The sequence below is a fragment of the Dermacentor andersoni genome, chromosome 6 (genome assembly GCF_023375885.2).
Source record: "Dermacentor andersoni chromosome 6, qqDerAnde1_hic_scaffold, whole genome shotgun sequence".
In the NCBI taxonomy this organism is placed as follows: domain Eukaryota; kingdom Metazoa; phylum Arthropoda; class Arachnida; order Ixodida; family Ixodidae; genus Dermacentor; species Dermacentor andersoni.
The window spans coordinates 34,876,396-34,897,738 of NC_092819.1; the positions used below are offsets into that span (position 1 = coordinate 34,876,396).

General features: G+C 45.1%; 1 protein-coding gene and 1 non-coding gene across 2 annotated transcripts in view; both read right to left on the reverse strand.

The window, feature by feature from the left end:
- LOC126521861 (uncharacterized) overlaps positions 1-6,695 on the reverse strand; it is an 84,227-nt gene extending 77,532 nt beyond the window's left edge. Inside the window, exon 1 of the mRNA XM_055066132.2 lies at positions 6,567-6,695. The gene's annotated coding sequence lies outside the window, so the exon portion shown is untranslated. The remainder of the gene's footprint in view (positions 1-6,566) is intronic.
- On the reverse strand, positions 7-88 carry TRNAS-CGA (transfer RNA serine (anticodon CGA)). Its single transcript has one exon. It is a non-coding gene; the product is annotated as a tRNA-Ser (tRNA).
- Positions 6,696-21,343: the final 14,648 nt, after the last annotated feature.

Genomic DNA, 21,343 nt, shown 5'->3' on the forward strand with positions numbered 1-21,343 from the left:
AAAGTACGCAGCCGACAGGATTCGAACCTGTGCGGGGAGACCCCAATGGATTTCGAGTCCATCGCCTTAACCACTCGGCCACGACTGCGGGACGGTATACGCGCCAAACCCGGCCCAGCCATGGCGCGACACCAGTGTAGTTCAAATGCCACGCACAGTATCGGCACTGTTCACCATTTTTCTTTTTTTTTCACTATTCAACAATGCATTTAAGAGCATAAAATTTACGATTTACTGGCAACGCAACAGCAGCACTCCACGAAGCTACATTATCACGTAGAAGAAGACAAACAAGTCCATATGTTCGTTTCCCTGACATATGTGCATCGTAAACCAGTCATTACTTTCGGACGAGTACGGCAATCACTCCAGCGCTATATGCTTTGTATACGTAGTCAGTCCGTCAACTCTAGCATCCTCTTGAATCTTTCTTAACGACGACGTGTTTATCGTATGCGTAATAACCGCGAAAATAAGCCATCCCCTCCCCCTCCCCTTTTTCCCCCCCGGATTCATTATAGTTGCCCTCCGCGTGATGAACTATTGTGTCATCGATGACAGTGTGGCACCATGCGATATAGTGATGGAGAGGAATGAGCGCAGAGCTACGGGGCTGCAGATAAGGCGCCGCGTTTGTAAGGATTGTCACACTACGGGAACGGAAAAAAAAAAAAAAGAAAATGCGCATTACGTTAGGAGGAAGCCCTCTGTTGAAAAAACAACAAAATTATCTTATCTGACGCCATGACCACAACACCGCGCCAAAAGGTCAAGTTCACTACAATTTCAACTCGTGACGGTGTTCTCTTTGTCGGTTCATCGTGTATCGCTTAGTAAATTCACACGGTGTACGCTTGACGTGGACATCATCTTCGCAACGTCTGAGTGGTGGCGTAAACGAGTTCTAGCGTTTCGAATTAAGTTATATGCGGAGAAACAGAAGGTGACACGAGTAAGTGTCCACATTAGGCGCAGTGTATACGTACACACATCATAAATTGAAACGCGAATAGAAAATAATTGATCAGGAGGGCTGTCCCGCGTAAGTACACTAAATTGCTACGTTTAATCGCCCTGTACCCGGTTTCCAAGCGTTTAACAGCCCTAAATGTACGTTTTGGAGCCTGAGTTAAGCCCCTAGATGTTACAAGTACAGGTGAACCTGGGGCGCTTGGAAGCATTGGAGTCGCTTTCGGCTTGTTCGCGTTTCAAATTGTGCCGATGGCATCTACTATGGCACGAGGCGCATACCTGCATACAACCTTTTGAAAGATTTTTTTTTTTTTTGCGAGAACGTAACTACGCCAGTGGGCAACGCTACCGAAGGAAACCAATGTAGACGTCAATCAAGTGAAATCATGAGCTGGCAAATCTAAAACCTAGTGTCATTCATTCATTCGTACATACATACATACATACATACATACATACATACATACATACATACATACATACATACATACATACATACATACATACATACATACATACATACATACATACATACATACATACATACATACATACATACATACATACATACACGGTAACGCTCTATCAGTGACGTTCACGATTGTTCGCGTTCGTCTTTGCAACAAACGGGGGCTGCAAAAACAGAAACACAAAAGCGACTGAGACAAGAGGATTATAGTTGTTCTGCTGAACAGCAGTAGTTCTAACTAGGGCATACTTCGCACACAGAAAAGACAGCGGAAGCCAGAAAGTTACTGTTCCCACATCCTGGCGAAGGCGACAATCGCCCCGGATGTGCATTTAAACAATGTAAAACGCTTGCGCGACGCTTAGACAACGCACGGAACGCGATGGGGCGTGAAATGACAGCGAATATTTTTTTACGAAAACTATACCAACAAAACATATACCTAAAATTTTCCTTTACAAAGCGACTAGGAGGCATCAGTGCCGGAATAATACCTTTGGTTTGTGGTTATTATTTATTTATTTATTTATTGACTCACTGACTGACTGATTTAGTTGGTCTTGTAGTCGTCTTTCATACTGTTGCCTTCACACGACGTGATGAGCGCCAAACAGAAGTCGCATACGGCTCGTCACTTCTACTGTATTTGGAAAGGAAGAAACACACACACACACACACACACACACACACACACACACACACACACACACACACACACACACACACACACACACACACACACAGAGAGAGAGAGAGAGAGAGAGAGAGAGAGAGAGAGAGAGAGAGAGAGCGTTGCTTCCGCGCAAGGAAAGAGTCCAGCTAGTGGACAAGTCCATTTCGTCTACTGCTGAAGTGCTGATCGGCTGGGGTGCGCTTGTCTCCTTCCGACGCACACCCCAGCCCAGCCAATCAGAACTTGAGAGGCAGACGAAATGGCCATGCCCACTAGATGTACGCTTACAGAATACCTACCCAGTACTAAACTCTTCAAGCCTGCTCGTGGTTAAATGACAAGCTGTCACCGAGACCGGCGCCAACCTACGTAAGGACACTCAAAAGCGCTCGTGTTCTGTCAACGAAATGAGCCATTAGTGACACCTGACTGTACAAGGTTCCATGTGCAAGTTACGAAATGGTAATGCACCAGTATGCACAGCGGGTCCAATCAGACCGAAAAGAAGCAGGCATCAAGCCCCACTGAGCGCAACGACGACAGGCTTACAAATAATTCACAGCATGTAGGCGCTAGTCTTTTGAAGCTACACTATAAAAGTTATCTTACGACATGTGATGAGTGCCGCGCGTGCATAACACTCTCTACGCCTTATGCTGTTTATTCTTGTCCACTATTCTCGCGCCTTTCTCAAGTGTTCTCGTAATTTACCAACAAGCTCTACTTTCAACCCTTCTGTAGAACGCTCATACTTGAAATATATCGCAAAGTTGCGCTCAGCCAAATTCCTGACGAGGCCAACAGACTTTCGACACAATTTAGAGGTTGTTTTTAAATAAGGCTACTGTCTGTTTGCACGTTCAAAAGTAGGGGAGGCAGGCAACGTGGAGAAAGAATGGACCAGCGGAGTCCCAAAATGAAAGAAATGGATCGGTGTTCCGGTGTTTCTCTTCGGTTTAAGATATAAGCCACGCCGAAAAACCAGGTTTGCACGGCAGTGCCACTGCCAGGAGTATTGTGCGTAATCGAAACGACCCCGTAAAAGTCCACCACCTAACAGATTCACGCGACGGAAATTACTGCGCTGAGATGGAGGTGCCGAACCTCCATCTCAGCGCAGTAATTTCCGTTATATAATCATGCTATAAGTCAATACACGTCACGGTGCTCGGAGGGCACTCACAGGCGAGACGACAAATGCCATATTATCGAGGCCTTCTACTTCCCTTTAGAACGGAGCTAACAGTTACAAACACAATGCTTTGAATGGCTGTGACTTACCACGCGCACTAAAGCCACGCAGGATTGAATGATCGTTTGAATGCCACCTTCGCCGCGAACATGCCGCGAACCACTAACGAGCCACTACGGGCCACAAGCCTGTGGCGCCATCTTTGCGCAGTCCGCACAAGCACGTACCGTTGGGAACAGCTACCGTGACCTTTGCTTGGCCAGCCAGAAAATAGCAAAACTAGTATCCGCAACTATTGGCCCATTACATCCGCGGTCTCGTTTATAGCTGTACTAAGTGGACAGTGAACATGAAGAAATTGAACCACGTGAATCCAACAGAAAATAAAGCCATGTGGTCAGTGCCCTCAGCACGCCAGGTCGGGCGTCGCAAATGATGTACAGGTTCGCACAACGCGTTATTTGAAGCATATTTTGTGCAGGATAAGGCAACCGCGCAGCACAGTGTACTCCGGATAAATTAAACCTTCGGATAAACCCTAATATGGTTAGCTGGTAGTTAATTCAAACGTAACCACATGCAACACACACTCGAGTAACGAACAGGGCCTAGACGGAAACAACAAAACGTTGAAACTAAGCGCTTGCAAACGCATGCATCTGAAAAAAAATAATAATAATAAAAATCGACGCTCTCATTTTCCACTCAGAGCTATCTGTCCACTGTGCTGAAAGTTATATCATAAAACTGTTCTCTCCGCGTGACAATTGATAATTACAATATTCATAAAAACAAAAGAGTGACAAATTAGGCTGCGTAAGCACACGTCCTATTTTCCTCATGACGTGCACATTCAGTGTGGTAAATCATTTTTCACGTGGAAATCCGCAAGGTAGGTTCATGACAATTATTTCCCTTTCAGCAACATGCACACTCCGTCATATCAGTTCAGGCAGAGTCCTTCAATGCTTTTCATTGAAGGACTCTGGTGCAGGTAAGCATTCCGTCGAACAACTGAATCACTCGACCTGTGAACGTTGAGCACACCACAATAGAATAAAACTAATTTTAAAAAAAACACAAAAAAGAGCAACACAACATGCGGTGATTACTGTACCCACAATGTGAGTGCAATACCCGTGTCGGTACACATTGTGTACCATCGCTAATCACCCACAACGAGGATCAATATATCATCTTAAACGAGAAAGAAAGATCACAGAAAGTGAAAACAGCATTTATCTTGCAGAGCTTGTGTTCGAAAGGCTCCGCACCACTCGCGTGTAGAAGCAGCGCTAAGCGGCGCGTTTTACCTTTTTACTAACAAGTATACATAAAGCGTCACATTAGCATGTGATGATTATGAGAAGCACTCATTCATAACAGGGTTCAACATCGCCAGCAGGAAACATTGAACAAGTGAAACCGCGACTTGTATTTAATGTGTATTGTTTCATTTAAGGGGCAGTCCTTTCCATAAAGAAGCAATTTTTTTTTAAGCTTGGCAAGCGTGTCACACTTTCACTAGCAGGAGAGCAAGGGCTTCGACGTCAGACGGTCCCGATTCAAAGCCACAGAACGGCCCTGCTGCAGTCTTTGTCGTTACAACAGGTAAACGAAGATAGATGAGCTCTTCGAAGCCGCACAAAAGATGCGCTTTCCTTTTTACAAATGAGAAAAATGTAAAGCTAGCCAAACAGGGCCATGAAAGCCGCTTTGCCGCGTTGAAGTCAGTGCACAGTTACATTAATAAACTCATGATTCATAAGCGAGCAGCAGTAGGTGAGTAGTATTGCTTCCTGATGACGCATACGCGGCTGTAGCCTTGGCCTACAGAAATCAGCAACATGTGGTCTTGTTGCCGGCGCGTTTCGAAAAAGAGCTTGTGAAGTGGCTCAACTTAACCTACACAAACCCGCGCAGTACGTGTTGTTGTCTGTAATGTTATAGAAAATGCTATACTCTGCTTTGCACTATACTGTGAGAACAGAAAAGGGGGACCAACGTGGTATGTACAGTAACAGTATTTCCGGAATCCTTACAAGGTACACACGGCGCACGGTGCTGCGTTGTTTAAATGCAGCCGCACAATCAATAACGTACAGTTTGTGCAGGATAAACGTTCACAAAGACAGTTCTGGCATAAAAGTAATTGGATACGCACTATTACGCATGATTATTATACGAAGAAGACTAGCTCAACCTGTTTACTCAATGGAGTACTCGGGGCTTAATTCATTAATTATAGATGCTAGTCTTCTGCCAACACTTTCGTAGCTAATATAACTACCGGCTAGGCTGATACAAGTTGCGTTCTACAAGCAGAATGTACATTAAACTATAGTTCCGCGATCGTACTGACACAAATTAAATGTTGCTGATTCTATGCGCCGAAACACTTATTTTTCCAAGTAATACACAACGTGACAATAATGTAACGCTGACGCGAATGTAGCGTCGCGATCAACATAACTATATAGATTGAAAATGAAGCGCGAATTACCTTTGATTCAAAGAACAACGGGAAGGGAGGCTGCAAGGACGCGTCTCAAAAATCAAGAGTTCGGTTTCACCAGCAGTCAGAATTCAACATTTCACAAGCGCTCAATAAACGACTGTAAAACAAAGCCCGTCCCACACATCCCAGCGCGGCTTCGCCGTTAAAAAGCGCGTACAGGCAGCGAGAATTCTCGGAATTTTGCGCTGTCGACAGCCAGACTTCGGGACCTCCCTGCCGTAGTGACACATCCGGCAAAAGAAAAACAAGTTGAAAAAAAAAACTACACCACGCGCAAACGTACAGCCGTTTCAGCACGGCAATGAAACGTTGCAGAAGCGCGACAGCAGTTTGCGAGATGGGCTGCGCTGCGGATACGGGCCGATCAAGTTTCAAGCAGACGCGCACACGCTACGACCCGAGCGGCCAAGACGCGGACGCTAAATGTTTTACCGGTTTTACCAGTCGCTTCGATTCCGGCTAACGATGAAACTTCCTAGTAGCCCTCGACGACTACGCCGCGTAGCTGCGGCGTAACTGCCGGAACACTAGCAACGCTCACAAATCGCATAACAACGCGCCAAGCGACTTCCGATCGCAAAGAAAGAGAAAGAAGACGCGATGAGAACTCTCAAAAGTGCATCGCCCGCCCTGCGCGCACACTCGCATCGGGACAAGCGTGACCGCAAGGGCTAGGGAACAGCTTTATAAACAAACGAAGACCTGCAACGTGGCATGCAGTGAAAAGGGAAGGCCACAGTACCTTCAGTTTCCGCGAAGCTGCAGACGAACATCCGCGCGTCAGGAGTTCATCGTATCCAACACAAACGCGCAACACAATGTGTACTTGTCGCACCGTTCAAATTGTTTTCGCGCTAGTCGCCATGTTTGAAGTCGCTCGAGCGCAAATGCGTACGTAGGCACGGAGCCAGCGGCGCACGGCGGTCGTTACCGGCATCCATGCACGCTGCGGTTGTCACGTGGTTGAAGTCACGTGGCCAGCAACGTTGTCATGCAGTGAAACCCACTTTAAGGCAGTGTGATGTGGGGATGCCTACCGCTGAAGGGCCTGGCGTTCGACAAAATCCGGGCTGCGAAATTAGAACCCTTTAATGGCTGAATAGCATTCTATGTCACTCTATTAGCAGCATAAGATTCATGAAATAACATCATATGTTATCATTCGCTTTGTTCAAATACTGTAACGAACAGCAACAGTTCTTACAGCTTAAAGAGAAAGATCGTTGAGAGTGGAAACTGCCGCAGATTTTGCTGCAGGAGAACCGCAGTTCATTGTTGAGCAGTAGGACCATTTCTTGAGGGAATATCTGGAGAAGTCCAGTTCTGCACAATAGCGTCGAGTAAACAAGTTTGCCTCGCATTGGGCAGCCTACGAATTTGTCGTCTTGATTCAGGAAATCAATTTACTATTTACCCACTCGAGATCTCACCATGTTTCGATTCCTTTCAAACGATTTGCGGTGCTGTAGTAACTTAGCTCCTCCAGCAAGCACTACACCCTGCTATGTGCATCGGGTGAAGCGTCGTTCCTTTGTTTCATCACTCTCTGTGTAATCATGCGCCATACACGATCACTGTTCGTTTAATTGTTACCAAGTTACAAGCTTCGCAGACTGCGAATCGCAGTTGACACGACATTAATTCACTGATGGCATTAAACGTGTCAAATAATGCAAATCAGCACTTTGTTGCCAAACGGACTCCGCCCAACCTTTATATTTAAATTTTATATACGGGAAATATTCGGTATTCTATTCGATATTCCGAAGGTCATTTCTCTCCAATACTCGATTCGATCCAAAAATTTTGCTCTTCGAACACTCCTAATCGTATATGCGGTTAGAATAGATTGACGTTGTTGCAACTATATCTGCTGCTGTTCTTTAAGTAAAACCACGTCGTAATAATTAAACATATAGTAGTATAGCACTCGATTGCCAGAGCAAATGTCAGGATAAATTCCTACAGAATTTGGCTATATGCATTAGTGCACCCAGGATTTCTACTTGCCTGCGATCAGTCGCATGTCAAGCAGAAATGTACTACAGGCATATCGTTTCAATAATTTAAATGAAATTATTTGTTACGTTGACTTAAAGGAAAACTTTAAACCCTATAGTAAGTCTTCGCTCTACGATTATTTAGATCCTCAATTGCGCTAAAAAAACGACAATCATCTCAAAATTAGAAATAAACTGAAAACGACACATTGAAGTCATTGTAACTCTATAACAGAAACAAACTCTTGCATCGTAATCTTGTAAGTTGCGTCGGATGTAAGATTTAAAGCCAATGAGATCAACATACGTTAGATAACATCGTATAATCGCTACTGGGGTTTCTACGATAGTTCAGTAACGTACCGTCTAAAACTTGCAGGCGCGGCCTAAAAATTATAGTACACGTACATACGTCAAGTTTGTCGGGCCGCTTCATACTCAGCCTATATTAGGTGTGTGTGAAAACTTTTATTGTAATGAGGTCCGGAGGCTCGACCTTTTAAGCCAAGGCGGGCCGCTCCCCCGTTGGCACTGACAGGCCAAACCCTTCGGCGACATCATGGGCCCTTTGGACTGCCCTTAGTTGGTCCTGAAACAATGGGCTTCGAATCCTTTCTTCCCACTGTGTCCATTCTTCAACGAGGTTGGGGAGAGTCGCGGGACACCCCGCCAGCATATGTCTGATTCCAATGATGCCATTACAATCGTTGCAGTCCATCTTAATCTCCCTCTCTGGATGTATTTTATTAATGTGGTACGGCGTGGGATATGTACCTATTTGCAATAAGCGCAGTGAGACTGCCTGAGCTCTGTTGAGTTTTGAATGTGGCAATGGGAATTGCCTGCGTCCTAAATAGTAATGTTTGGTAATGTCATTGTAAGTTGTTAAATGATCTCTAGATTACCTGGCTTGATGGTGAACGGCTCGGTTGCGACTGTCGCGGTTAGCAAGTCCTCGTGCCAAGTCATGAGCAACCTCATTGAAGTTTACCTGAGTCTCGTCCACTTTCCCCATATGCGCAGAAAACCATCGGATTTCAGTTCTCATAATCCCAATGTTTTCAAAAAGTTTAGCTGCAACTACAGCTACGTAGCCTTTATCAAAACACTCTATAGCGGATTTCGAATCACTGTAAATGCAGGCCCACTTATTACTACTGATGGCTAGAGCAATTGCCGCTTGTTCTGCCACCATGGGGTCCTTGGTAAAAATAGTGATAGCGTCTTGCACCTTCCCTTGATAATTTGATACAATGGCCGTATATGCTTCTTTACCTTTCACCCAGGCAGCATCAACTATAGCTGCCAGTTGGTTCTGCTGCTCTATTTCCTGCAAGAGTGATTTGGCTCTTGCCTTTCTCCTTTTGATATTATATTCTGGATGCATGTTTCTGGGGAGATGGTTAATTGGCTCTGATCTTGTTTTTAAGTTCAGTCCTTAATTCTATTTCAGCCTTTATTGGGCTCCTTGATATTTTCAACTCTACACCTATTGCCTGTAGTATGTTCCTGCCAGCTCCTGTTTTTGTCAATATTTCGTGTTTCTCCAGCTATTAACAATTGGCCTCCGATATTTCTTCCATTGTGTTGTGCACCCCTAGACTTACGAGTTTGTCGATTGAAGCGTTACTGGGTATCCCTAGGGCTACTTTAACAAGCTTCCTGAGCATCACATTAAGTCTGTTAAGTTTTGCATGCTTCCATTTGAATTACCCAGCCACATAAGTGAAGTGACAGAGCTAGAGCAAAGGCGTGTATTAGTCTCAAAGCGCTGTCTTCTCCTAAGCCTATGTGTCTATTGGTAATTCTCCTTAGTAACCTAATGAATTCATCTGTTTTATTCGAGATCTGCTGTATTGTTCAATAGTTAGCATTGTTTCCTTCTATGTGATACCCAAGAACCTTGATTTTTTCAACTAACCTGATTGCGGATCCTTCATGAGTGTATAAGCACACTCTTGGCTCATCTTCCGGAATGTAACCTCTTGGTTTACGACCTTTTCTGCGATGTTTAATGACCAAGAGTTCTGATTTGGCTGCCGAGCATTTCAACCCCATGTCTTTCAGTGTGTTCTCTACAACATATAAACTTTCCTGTAATCTGGTCTCTGTCTGTCCTACATTATCCTTGGCACTCCATATGGTTATGTCGTCGGCATATACCACATAATGAATGCCCTCAATTTTCTCCAGATTTCTTGCAACCTTGAACATTGCTAAATTGAATAGCATGGGTGAGAGCCGAGCCCCTTGTGGAGTGCCCCTATTTCCCAAATTCTTAGCTTCTGATTTAAGCTCTCCCAGCATGAGTTGTGCAGTTCTGTTTCTAAGAAAGTCCTTAATCATATTAAAAAGTCTCTTACCTAACCCCATCTCCGAGAGAATGTCAAGTATTGCCTTATGCTTTATACGATCAAAAGCTTTTTCCAAATTCAATCTCAAAAGAGCTTTCTTATGCGCTGGACTGGCCTGTATAATTTGGTGTTTTATCAGCAGCATAGCATCCTGAGTTGACAGCCCGGGACGAAAGCCCATCAAGTTGTACGGGAGGATCTCGTTCTGCTCAACGTATTACGTGAGCCGATTTAGGATAACATGTTCCATAGCTTTGCCTTGACATGACGTTAAGGAAATAGGACGGAGGTTGTCCAGAGTGAGTTGTTAGCCTGGCTTTGGTATGAGGATAGTATTGGCCACCCTGCATTCCTCTGAGTGTACCCCTTTTCTCCAACATTCATTGAAATGTTCAGTTAGATAAGAGTTGACTCATCATCTAGATTTATTAATATCTTGTTAGTTATTCCGTCAGGTCCAGTCGCCGATCTACTATTAAGACTGTGAAGAGCAGCCCTCACTTCACTCTCACTGAAGTCCCGGTCAAGTTCTTCACATATGCCTCCCGTATATTCGGGGCTCTCGTCTCCTTCGTTTGGTTGTTTAAGTGGGATACATTTGGCTGCGAGACTATCCATGATATCGTTCTGTGTTTTATCTTGGCTCTCCTGATGAAGCAACTTAGCTGTAGCTGTTTCATTCTCGTTGAGCAAGTGCTTGAGGAGGTTCCAGCTACCTCCATGTTTGAGTCTACCATCAGCCGAGTTACAAATCTCATCCAACTGTTGCTTCACGAGGGTCTTCGAGTGATCATCAATTTATCTGTTTAATTGCGCAATTTTTTTCGTAGCCTTCTGTTAAGCCTTTGCGTTTTCCATCTCTGAAATGTAGCCTGTTTGGCCTCAATCAGATGCGCCAGCCCACTGTCCATAGCCTCAATATTTTCCTATGTCCTGATTTCTTTAGTGGCTTCTTTGACGTCCTCTCTGAGGTGGATGACCCATGTCTGAAGGGGCTCCTGCTCGGCAACTAAAGGCCCCACTTTCCTTCTGTTCGCCCTGATTTTCCTAAACTGATCCCAATCAGTGAATTTGAAGATTCTAGTTTCCTGTCTCAGTATGCGTATGGTTATGTGTATGATGTAATGATCGCTGCCGAGATGCATGTTTGAATTTTCCCAATTGGCTCCTCTTGAGTTGTTTACAAAAGTAAGATCTGGTGTGGAGTTCCTGCTTGTGGACGTGCCACAACGGGTGGGATACGCCGGATCAGTAATCAAGCATAACCCCAGATCCATGGCAAGACTCCATAGCTCCTCTCCCTTCTTTGGGTTCCAAGTGTATATATCCCCATGTGTGATAGGGAGCATTAAAGTCTCCTCCAGTAATGAGCGGGGATTTTTTGGCAACCGAAAGCACCTTGTTGAAGATTGCTCTAAATCTCTGTCTCATGTGCAGTTTACTTTTTGCAAAGCTACAGAGCTTTATGTTTTTCATTCAATTCGGCTAACTATTTCAGGAAGCCACATATGTCTTTGAACAGATGAGCCTTCGGTAGCTCATCGGTGGACGCAATTACGTTTTCTTCTTCTTTATATTATTTATTTATTTATTTTTCAATGATCCCGAGTTTGCCAGAAAACGTGTAGTGTATTACACTTTCTGCTCTCTGCATACCCTGATAATGCATGTCAGATTACGCTGCCGTGCAACGTACGTACGCGTTATATCAGCGCGAAATCAAGTGAAATTTGGAAAGAATTAGTAAGCTGAGGACAGCGCAACGAGTTACGGAACCAAAAAACGATAGCCATAACATAAACATATAAGAAGGCGGCAGTGTGGATCAGACAGCAAACGCTGATAGTTCCTATCGTGCCTCAGGCTAAAGTGAAGGCCATGTAATGAATGAGATAGTTAACCGGTTACCTATTAGAGTAACACAGTAGGGGCAAGGCGAACGGAGAGGCAGGCGACGGCGGCCGAAGATTAGATGGGGTGATTAGGTTAGGAAAATCTGCGGGTATATATATATATATATATATATATATATATGATGCATGGAATCGCCAAGACACAGGGGTATCTATATAAAGAGAGAGATATGTCCCCTTTATTTACAAATGGATCTTTTTCTGGGCTGGATATATCGCTGGAGAGAGGCATTCGCCCTTTGCCCTGCTTCGGATCTAAAATAGGATGTTGATTAGTCGGATGACGCCGGCGAAATTCCGTAATACGTTCATCCTCAGCGAATCGACGTGGTCGAGAGTTTTCTGAAGACGTCCCTCTCGAGTCTATAACATGCGACGTCAGGTGCAGGACACATAACCAGCCCTCTATTAGAGTACCGGGACGGACACTAAGGGTATACGGAAGGCGCGATAGAAGTCGGCAGAGAATCCCAGTGATGAGATTCGGACCTTTGTCGGTAAAGTGCGGGTTTGGTTGACACGGAACAGGTCCATTTGTGAATGGAGATCTCTGGGAGAGGCACTCCGGTTGCAGTCGACCTAATCAGGTTGATTGCTATGATGCTATATCACATCACGGTTACACCGCACTGAATTAGTGACGCCAAGTAAGCGCTCACTCGATAACTGCACGCCGAAAACATAGCTTTTACGTTATTGTCTCTTCAGTACTATCGACATGGTATGTGGAACTATTACGAAACCTGTATTGGCAAGCCAAGCAATAAAGTCAGCCGTTGACCGCGCTGTCCATAAGTGACTAGTCTCTGTACTAATGGGATTGCACTGCAGCTTTGTTTCCGAACCACTAGACTGAAAGGAAGATATATTACTGTTGGGGTCGCCTCTCGTCGTGGTTTTCGCATACTGTTCCCGTGGATAATAACTAGGTGGGCGAGAAGGAAAAAAAAAGTCGACGCGGCACCAAATATACTGAAGTAAGGCATGTTGTTGGGCTAGTCGGTTCATAGATTCAGCAAAATATTAAACTGCGCTAAGGAGACAGGACACGAAGAGAAACACAGACGCACACGCAAAGCGCTTTGTGTGTGGGTCTATGTTTCTCTTCGTGTCCTGTCTTCTTCCCGCAGTTTAAGATTTTGCAGAACTAAATATATATGGCGTCCCGTCGCCGGTGTTTCTGCTGTCCCCCTACGCTTCAAAGCTTCACGACCTTTCAAGCAAACGCGTACCAGCGTGTTACTCGCAGTATGCTCACCATCCGTGACAATCGCACCGGATATCTATACCGAGTTCCGTATCGTTCCCGCCAAATTGGAGGTCGCGCTGCAAGACCCGCATGCGTATACCGGTCTAGAAGGCACGGGGAGACGGCCGGGTGATTTCATGGTGCGATAATAGAGATGTATATTACACAGCAGAACAAGACTGTCACTTTCATAGTGACTCTATATAGGCACCACGAACAGATGGTGTCGTCAAACAGCTCGGACTGAGGCGCGCGAGGAGGAACAGCAAATCCTTTGAGGAATGTTGTATGGCGAGGCTGCTGGACTAACTGCAACCGTTAGTGCTCTTATGGAGAGGCGACACTGAATGGTAAGATTGAGTCTATTTTTAATGGCAAGACATTCCTTTAAAGCTCGTATTTTCTTTTATATGCAGAGAAGAAGGTGGAGCGCAGTGGCCGAGAAAGTGTTGGCCTACGTTCTTCTTTTGAATTTCGCGCCACAAACAGCTGTGGCCTAACCATATGAAAGGGTAGAAAGGGTAGAACCGTAGAAAAGGTCGCCAGTAGTAAGTCACTGAGATGTCACCAATTTTAATGAATTTTCTCCTATTTGGGTCATAATAACTTTGCGAAACTTCCTGGGATTACATTTTCGTTCCTTTAGACACATATCAGGCGCTAGGATGCCAAATTAATCGGGCGAAATTGCATTACGTGGTGAATTAGTTCGCACAGAAGCCTTTACGTGCTCCTTTGATGTCAAGGCGCTTTAGAAATGGCGGCAAGTATTCAACGAAGCGACACGAACGGTATCTGATTATGTATTATAAAGTATAGCGCAAGCACAACATTGCGCCCGTGCACATAATTGTTCATGAGGGTATTTATCTCGTCACAGGAATGGACATTTAGCACATTCACAAAGTGGTGCAGGGCGCTTTAAGTAAGTTACGCTTATGACCATCACGTGCTTCACGCGATAGAAGTTCGGACTATGGGATAAGCTAGACAGAAACGCTATACGATTGGCAAATAAGACGCACATATTGCGACAAGCTTTCATGGACGTCTTAGCGACAATAACGATAACACTACAGCGACAGTAAAGAGCCACTCTAGAAAGCATGAAAACAAAGTGAGGAAGAAATTGCGGGTACATATACCTGACAATAAGAATATATTTCCCTACGCTGTCGCGTGCGCCGTTGCTACCGAATCCAGAATTTACGATTCTAAAACGCTATCAGAAGTGCAAGAAGAACGCGTGTATTGTTTCCGGCAAAAACTTGATGCTGCAGCTACATCATGGTCTCCAGAAAGAAAGAGTTGCTCACAGGTAGTTGCATTGCACCTCCAAATTTCAAACCAGCAACGTTGACGTGAAGACTCTCTTCCGCGACTCGTCGCCTGCGTCATTTTGATAGCTGCTCTATCTATACAAATTGTCCGAACAACACCGCCAACCGCCAAGAAATAGGTGTCGGTGTTCCAATGGTCATCAACGCGGAAATGAAAGAGACTTCCTAGCGTTGGATACCACGAACGGCACAGGATGTATAGGCGGAACACAAGGAAGCAACAAGTACAGATCGGCTGCACCCTTCCGGCTTCTCTCTTGCGTTCGTCCGGTTGCTGCACCTTCCGTGTTGACGACCGCGAAGCAACTCGGCAATCATCTCGCCGTGTTAAGTTGTATGTTTCCATTACTCGAATGGCTCCGTGACTGCACAGAGCTGCGGCAAGACCCAAAGGATCTGTCTCCGCGGTACAACGTCCGTTCAGGGTGCGGCGCCGCCGCCTGTTCGCAGTGGACAACACCGGCAGCACATCATCGATAAAATCATGCGCGCTGGGAGTGCAATAGCCCATACCGACACTCCGACCGAGAACTAATGCTTTGGTGAAAACATGGTCAACTGTCCTGAGATACTCTCAGCCCGCGCACAACGCCTCAGTGTTGTGTTTCATTGCTTTTAAGTGTTTATTTGGTTTGGATGATGGTCACCTGCATCTCGGCATCAGCCACCACTTTGTTTTTGGAGCTAAAGTTCCTTGAAAGGAGCGATGGCACGCTTCCTTTCCCGTTCATTCCTCAATGCGCAGGTCCTTGTGTTCTCATCCTCCTTCCAACGCGCGTTCGCCCCACGGACCATTTGAAGCATCCTGTTGGTCAGTTGTACAGCCAACGTCCGATTTTTCAAACTCCCTAGGGGCCGCGAAAACGTCCAGAAAGTTGGGCAGCTCGAAAAAAAAAATGCATGTCTTTTATTGCCCTTATGGCTTTAAATCGCCACAGGCACATTTGAAAAAGCTCTGAAGGACTGCCAGTACACGTATTAGGCATATCGGTGACAGGCATAGTGTGACAGGAGATGACGGGTGCATGCCTGTATAATTAAGGAATACATAATGTGTTAGTTCATTTCCTTTCCATTGTCCTCTTGTAGCTTCAATGCTAGTCAAGGAGGGAAGGTGTTGAAGGTCCGAAGTCGGCGCCCCTCGATGATTCGAGTGCACGGTGGCAGCGCGAAGGAAGAGCCGTTGTCCGACGAAGTGACGTTTTATTCAAACGCCGAAGCGTCTGTCCGAGTCCAAGCCCGAAGCTCCGCGCTCCTTCCACACAACCAAACCCGACTTTTTAAGCCCTCAGTTGTACAAACGATTCGCAAACCAGCCAATCACACATGCGAGTTCACATCATTGCAACCAATAGCACAACCACCTTCGTGCCGCACACGGCATTGGTGGAAACAGTGGCACTCTTTAGAACACGTCAGGGGATAGGATTTCTCAAAGACACGTGCCACCTCCCTCTCCCCTACGTTGGGCTGCGAGTATCGGCCCCTGATGTCTTCCCTCTTTTCACCTGCAAACGGCCGCCATGCAAGCTGCCGAGAATGTTCCGTGAAATCGCGGATTATTGACTGCATATCCGCTGGACAGCGGGCTACCCTGCCAGTACTGAGAAATCTGTTTCCCGTGCAGCTGTGTGCCGGTTCGCTTGAAATACAAACACCATAATTGGGACCCGATGGCAATCGCACAAAAAAGCATTCATCGGCCATAGCCGGCTAAGTGGTTTAAAGCTACCGCCATCTTCACGGGCATTCTTAGCAGGCGCACGCGGATGCCAAACATCAAACCGGCTGGGCAGCGTCGCGTCGCCCAATTTCCGTGACCGAGACCGTCGACGGGACATTTGAGAAGTGCATGGACATAGCGGTGGCGGTGACCTCAAGCACCCCCCAACTTTCATCTTCACGCTTGAATGTTGCCCGCGTCCCCTCTTCGCGGAACCCACATGCGTGCCTCATTTCCGGTTATTGGCCGATACAGCAGGTGTGAGCTCGCCCTGCGCTTTGCTGTAGTCACCTAAACTGGGCCACAAAATAACAGCAAGGTCAAGTCCCTAATCTCAAACTGACTGTGTTCAAGAGAACGGACTGGTGGGCTAGTTGGTACTACATAACTAGCGCTGCGTCTTCGTTTCCTTCTCTTGTCCTCGCGGTTTTTTTTTTTTGCGCTTTGTCTCAACATAGTGTGTCCCGTAAGAATTACCCCTTCCCACACTTGTTATGCTTCACCGCAATACATTTGGACAAGCTTCACCGCATGGCACAATTGTACTAAGGCAAAACTAACTTTCGGAAACCGGCTTTGTGCAACGCATTGTGCTTTCCAAGCGTCGAAGCCACGGAATCGCGATGACCACAAAGGCGGAGCCGGTGTCATTGCTGATAGCAGCCAACTCTTTCAATAACAAACACGGCACCGAACGGCGAGAAGCTAAATAGCGAACGTCGAAGCAGCTAGGCCTAGCGTTACGGCTGTGGCAGCTACGGCCGCCATCCGATTTGCATGCGAAAGCGCCGGTTCGAGGCAGCGAGGCAATCAAAACGGCAGCTGTGGTGGTTTTGATTGATGCCGTTTCGGACCTTGAGTCACGGCAAAAAGTCCGGAAAATCGGACGCCGAAGGGTTCTTGCGCCCCAAATTTCAGATACGTTTTTAGAGACGTGCTATGGTGTACGTGGTGGTGCCGCGAAGCCATCCAAATTATCGGGTATCCGGAATGTCGGCCGCTGACTGTACACTGGCAACTCCACCAGCCGATGACACGGCGTCAAAGACAATTCGTTGCGATTCCTCTCTCTTACTCGAGCCACCATTACAGCGACTTTCGTTCCCTTTCAATAGAATTTTAGCTAATTTTCCCTGATAGAAGCACAAATTCCCCGAGTCTTTCCAGACTACTCAAAATCCCTGAGAATTCCCGGTTTGTAGACACCCCGACTTTTCCCCCCAGGAAAAATGAGTACTGTAACCTTATCGACATTATCGACACTGCGCCAAGACTTAATAATTATATATTTTCTCCCCCAGTACGAAAGTTGTTTTCCCGCAAAACGCACAAAAATGATTACAATATTATGCGTAGCACAGTAAAGCACCGATCAGAAAACCAGTAAAGCAGCTTGGGAAAAATGAAAATATTTAAAATAAGATGTTACAGAATTCTGGTTTAATACATTATTGTTTTTCAAATAGATATTGGAAAACTCACTGAACTCAAGTAAACACTTTAATAACTGTCGAGGGATGGAACAGTAGCCTAAATCATAGCTGTTATTCCCGAATGATGTTTGTGCAGAGGACTGCTTCATCAGCGCAGAGAAAATGTTCGTTATCAGAGCAGGCCAAAACTAAATCTATATATGCAGTGGTGATAAGATTTCGAAATCAGTATTCCTTCTGACAAGTTGCAATTGTAAATGTATTTTTAAATTCTATTTGATTTGTTGGCAAATGAGATGTTCTATCAAACCGAATGAGAAACGTAAATGGAGCTTATTTGGGCCCTCAATTTTGGCTGATATACAGCAGAAGCATTCAAGCACTGTCCACTTTTGCACAATCACATCGTTTACATGAGCACGACCAAATGAAGCAGAAGAGCACGCTCCACTCACCTCAGTGTTAAGTGCGTATTCACGAAGAATATGCAAATAGTAAAATTCCTGAATCGAATACAAATAGTTGAGAAAAGTGACCTTAGTATGTTAATGTGACCTTACATGTGTTAATGTCGAGTCCACACACCGCCAACGCTAAGCAGTTACTACAAGCAAATAACATTCTGGACGTTGCCACCCTTGTGAAGTACAACCTTGCCACTTTTCTAACTAATAGACGACAAAACCTCATTGTCGCTGATTCCTATATCATCTCTAACAAACACTAACTCAACACGTTTCGCGCTGCATTAGCTTCCTTATGTCCAAGGTGCGCACTAATTATGGCACACAGACAGTTCACTTTGCAGCCATATCATGGAATACATTACCATTTGTTACCATTACCATGGCCATGAACTGAACAATATTTTGTTATGTGATATGTAAATGACACATATGTGTGCTGTTATGATTGACCCAAGTTTTCCAAGAAGCCATCGACCATTACATATGGTGATGGGGGGATGCTCCACCAGGCACATGCAGTTGTCACGGTTGATGTTCACGCTTCATCATTCACTTGGCTTCAAGACAGCAACGTCACCCTCCTGACCGTCAAGAAGTGGCCACTTATCCACGAATGGTCCTCGTCGAGAACTCCCGGGGAAAAGCATCGATGGTCAATAGTTGCCTCCCACTGTGACACGCTGGAGACAGGTGCACAATGTACAAGAGTAGCTCGTTGAAGACATGAGGACCACGAGTAGCTCGTTGAAAGACATGAGCACCACGAGCAGCTCATTCAGGATATGAGCACCCCGAGCAGCACGCTGACGACCAGTGAGGGGCGATAGAGGTGAACGATTTGGCGTTTGTAATTGGCCAGTGGATTCCCTCAACGAGGGAAATAGGGGTTATTTAAGGCCATCCTGGCCCACGTTAGATCAGAACCACTCGAGACTCGGATAAGTCACAGCCATGTACCAATGAAGTGAATCCAACCTTTTATACTTTTTTTCATCATGACAATGCCCGCCTTTGTTTTTGTTTTCCCGATTCTCGCGGTGAAGACCCACATCACCCAGTCGAGATTGTATCAGTACTGTATAACCCAATTTTCATTTTAGACTTGCCATTCTTATGTAGTTCCACGTTATTTATTTTTGGTTTCTTCCTCCTCTTCTACGTTAGTTTTATCTAGTTCCACAATATTGCTTGCTGCCACTACATTGCTGTCTATTAATATCTTCATTTACTTATCTCTGTATTTCATTATTTATCATTTCTGTAATCGTACCAATTCAGCTGCTGCTTCTTGTCAATGGAACTTTCATGTTAACCATGAACAGGAGGTCTCAATTCAGTTTTTACTATGGGACCTCCTTCTGTATACCTCTATCAGTGAAGTACTTTTATGTAATAAAAATTGATTGGTTGATTGAAGTAAGAAATAAAGGTTTTGTCAAGTCCATTGAATATAGGACAGGCTTATTTAGATTATAGACGAGTGCAGTTATGTTATGGCAAGTCGCAAGTCGGCCAAAGTGGCAGGTTAGGCGCAAGAAACATCTGTCCCTGTCCAACTGCACGCTCCCACTTTGTGTGAGGCGCAGACCACCTGCAGACCACCTCTGCAGACCACTGCAGAGGTTGTGGCTGCAGATTGTTGTTCACAGACACCCATCTTTCATAAAGAGAAACACCAAATTAAAAGGGGAAATTATAGAGGCATTCTACTTGGGAGTAGATGGAAGATGCCCGAGTCAATCAGCCATTGATCTGTTTGACTGAAAAAGAATATGCGCGTCTGTGCAGCACATGTTGCGGGACTGAATGATATTTCCCATCAGTGAGCTGTTGTATGCTTGCATGGTTTTGGCGAGGCCATTGACAATTTGTTTTTCACTCCCAGGTGGCACTTGTAAGAGACGTTTTGCACAAGTTACCATGCCTTTTAGTAAAAAAAACAAGCCGCGATTTTGCGCTCATGTACACTCGCCCAGTTTTCAGTTCTTCCACATTCTCTCATACATGAAGTGCCATTCACTACTGCATATCTAGTCAACAGTGGCACTAGTGAGAAAACTACAAAATGGTTGCATCTGGAGCACCATAACAATGACAGCAACGATACCATGGGACAGCATGTCACCAGAAGCACAAAGTGTGCTGTGTTCATCTAAGAAGCTGTTATTCCACAGTACCACACATCACTTTAAAATCGATTGCTAAATAAGATTGGCTAAATATTAAATTGCCTTTGCATCTTCTACAACTACGAATCCATAGCCTGAAATGTCTGCTCCTTTCACTTGCTCAATAAATGGCTCCCTTTTACAACAACTCCTGCTTTGCAGCAGAAGAGTCACCGGGAACAGTAACTACATCTACTTGCACAATATTTCTTATAAGTGCTGTTTCCGTTTGCATCAATCTTTCTGACAACATGAAAGTGCTGCTATCTCTCCCACATACACAGACAAATATTTCACAATTTCAAATAGTGAATTCTCAAATCAAATATAAGTTGAATAACCTTTGCTATTTGATTAATATGTGATTCATATTCAAATTTTGAGTATTTGCACACACCTAGCGTATAGGTGACAAGAAAAAAAAAGTCTTGCTATGGTATAAGTGTAACCTTCTTAGGCCAATTTACATCTGCAAGTACATTTTAGTGGCAGCTAAAAACAGGATGCACAATTCTATGCTCAGTAATTGAAATAGTTGTTCTGACTATCATAAGGTGCATAGAAGGTGGAATCAAGCCCTACCCCTCACCCCAACCATACTTGCAAGGAAAGATTACCCTTTGCAACTATTCACACAGCAGTCCTGCATTGTTGCACGATATATGCATGCAGCCACAGCACGCCTTAGGCTAATCTGTGGTCAAAGGAAATGCCCACAACTAGGAGAACTGGACAATGCTTTAGATCTACCAGTCTATGTAAGGAAGCACTGGAAGGAAAGATAACAAACCTCAGATTCTTTTTCATGGCCTTTAGAGGCTATCAAGACAAACCATACTTCTGTCAGTCGACAAAGACAAGTGACTACGGAG